Raw genomic sequence first — 3,167 nt, forward strand, 5'->3', positions numbered from 1 at the left:
CCACTCCTGCACTGCTCACAACAGATGTTAGATATAACCAGGTTGGTGTCATGGCCGATCATATCGGTCTCAGACTGGGTGAGGGTCAGTTTTAGGAACAAGTCAAGCTAGTTTCTGTAATCTGCTCAAATAGCACGTTTTTGATCCAGAGCAATGTTACTCAAACTATGATGGAAAGATGCATGTTTGGGTGTTGAAAATATATAATCAATATTTCCTTTTCTAAAAACACTGACACACACACATACACACACACACACACACACACACACACACATATAAACAAAATCTCTGCAACTTTAACTTGAAAGAACTTTGACCAGATATTATTGTAACTCATGACAAAAGGAAAAATTGCAAGATTTTCCAAAACATCATTCTGCTTCTGAAGATATTGTACTCACACAGCTGCTAGCAATGGGATTCCATCCTGGGAGAGTTGGATTTGGCTGAATTCCATTTGCTTTAGGCAGTGAGTAGATTCCAATGGATGCTGGGCAGGGAGCACCCAAAGGATAGCATGGTGGTTAGCATTGCTGCCTCACAGCACCAGGGGCTTGGGTTCGATTCCAACCTTGGGTGACTGTCTGTGTGAAGTTTGCACATTCTCCCCTTGTCTGTGGGAGCTTCTAATGGGTGATCCCGTTTCCTACCACAGCTCAAACTGTGTAGGTTAGATGGATTGATCATGCCAAATTGTCTGTAGTTTTCAAGGGTTTCTAGGTTAGGTGCATTAGTCAGGGGTAAATATAGGGGAATGTGTTGGGAAGGTTGGTATGGATTTGTTGGGCCGAAGGGCTTGTTTCAACACTGCAGGGATTCTATTCCAATAAGAATGGTAACGATGACTGTAGAGTTCTTTTTAGCTCGCATACATTGCTGTGATGAGGAACAATGAAGGAGAGAGAGTACAATAGGCCGTTCCTTCTCGGACAGATTACATTTTCTCCCTCTCTGAGCTGAGTCACACAATAATGTCATCCTCTCCCAAACTGGACCATGTGAGGTCTCCTTGTACATGGTCCAAACTATCTCTCCATCACATTCCCTATTCCATGTTGTTGCATCATTGCTGCTGTCATACACAGAGCCATACCCTTCGCAGAAAATGGTCTCGGCCGATTTGAAATATGTTTACATAGCCCCGCATCATTAAAAAAATGAAATATTTAATTTATTCAGAATTCCTAAGTTAACATGCATGCATTTTTAAAGAAATGCATCAATTGCTGGAAAAACTTTGCAGGTCTGTCAGCATCCAGATGCCTTTTACATGCTATATTTGGACCAGCCTCCACCACTTCCTCTGGCAGCTCATTCCATACACACACCAACCTCTGCGTGAAAAGGTGCCCCTTAGGCCTTTTCAAAAACGTTCCCCTTTCACTGTCAACCAATGCCCTCTAGTTTTAGACGCCCATAACCTGGGAAAAACCCTGACTACTCACCCTATCCATGACCATTCTGATTTTATAAACCGTTACCGCTGTGAAATATGGCCACAGTCAACACGAATGGCTGTACTTTCAGTTATCCTGGGCCTAAATTCTGAAATTCAATACTGACACCTCTTCCTTCTCCATCAAGTCACAATTCTAAGTCCATTTTAATCAGTTTGTTCAGATGTATCATGAGGCACTTCTGTGAGCTTTACACCTAGACCTTTGTGCAATGAGGTTGGGATACTAGCATCACTCTGCAATACCCATAAAGTTGTGGTTTGTTCATCAGTCTGTTCAGACATGCTGGGACATACCTCTGCAACAGGCAGGACTTGAATCCAGGCCTTCTATTCCTGACCTAGGAACACTACCACACAATTTCAAGAATTGGAATCAAATCCAGAGCTCTGGCTCAGAGACAGGGACACTACCCACTACACTACCATACCCAGATTTTGGTTCATACTTTAGTGCCCGCTTTCAGCTTGGTGTGGATTTATTATAATCAGGTTACCATTACTGAATTACAAACAACATTTTGCATTATTAAACAAATGCAAGACATTTGTCTCAACTGTAGGATATTGAGTGTATGTGCTGTGCCATCGAAATTAACTATAAACATCTTTAATTGCTATTATCTGTGGTCTGCAATATGAGAAAAAGAAATCCTGCTGACACAATCTGCCCAATGACGCGTCTCAAATAGATATTTATTACTGAACACCAGAGACGAAGGAAGAGCTTTACTTCTGGTCACAACACACCGATCACCCTTACTCACCTCTAACGTGCGACTGCCCTCTTCCTAAAATGAAATGACACCAGGCCGCTGATTACTGTCCAGCCTCTCCTCCCCACTGACTGTGTCAGCAATCTCTCTCTCCTCGCCCTAACCACACAAGGCAAACCAAGCTCAGGGTCTTTGTGAAAATCAAGGCCGGAGTGTGCAGGCATCCTGGAGAGGGATGGGCATTTTAAAATTGAAGGGGGAGGGTGAGGTGTCAGTAATATCACTCACTGGGCTGAGGGGTGGCAGATGGAGTGTAGTTTGGATTAATGCGAGGTATTGGATTTGGTAAATCAAACAACAGCAGGACCTATACAATTAAAAGCAGAGCCTTTGGCAGTGTTGTTGGACAGAGTCCTAGCTGTCAGGTATAATTCGTTAAAATTTGCATCTCATATAGATAGTGTGGTTAAGAAGGTGCTTAACACACTTGTCTTCATTGGTCAGACCTTTGAGTATCAGAATTGGGACGTCATTTTGTGGTTGTACAGGATATTGGTGAGACCTCTTCTGGAATACTGTGTCCAGTCTGGTCACCCTGCCCACTCATTCCATAGGCACACCACCCTCTGGGTGAAAAAGCTGCCCCTTAGGTCACTCTTAAATGTTTCCCCTCTCACCTTAAGCCTATGCCCTCTAGTTTTGGACTTCCCGTCCCCTTAGAAAACACCTTGACTGTTCACTTTGATATTACTGACCTTGATATTATTAAGCTGGAGAGGGTTGAGAACAGATGAATCTGTATGTTGCTGGGAAAGGAGGGAGTGAGCTATAAGGAGAGGCTGGGTCGGCTGGGACTCGTTTCACTGGAGAGTATGAGACTAAGGGGTAACTTTACAGAGGTTTATAAAATAATGAGGGGTACAGATAAACTGAAGGGCTGATGTCTTTTCCATAGAGTTGGGGATTCAAAACTGAGGGATATTTTAAGGTGC

Source organism: Chiloscyllium plagiosum, unplaced genomic scaffold (genome assembly GCF_037043375.1).
Source record: "Chiloscyllium plagiosum isolate Xiang-an unplaced genomic scaffold, Cpla_swu_hap1 HiC_scaffold_21, whole genome shotgun sequence".
In the NCBI taxonomy this organism is placed as follows: domain Eukaryota; kingdom Metazoa; phylum Chordata; class Chondrichthyes; order Orectolobiformes; family Hemiscylliidae; genus Chiloscyllium; species Chiloscyllium plagiosum.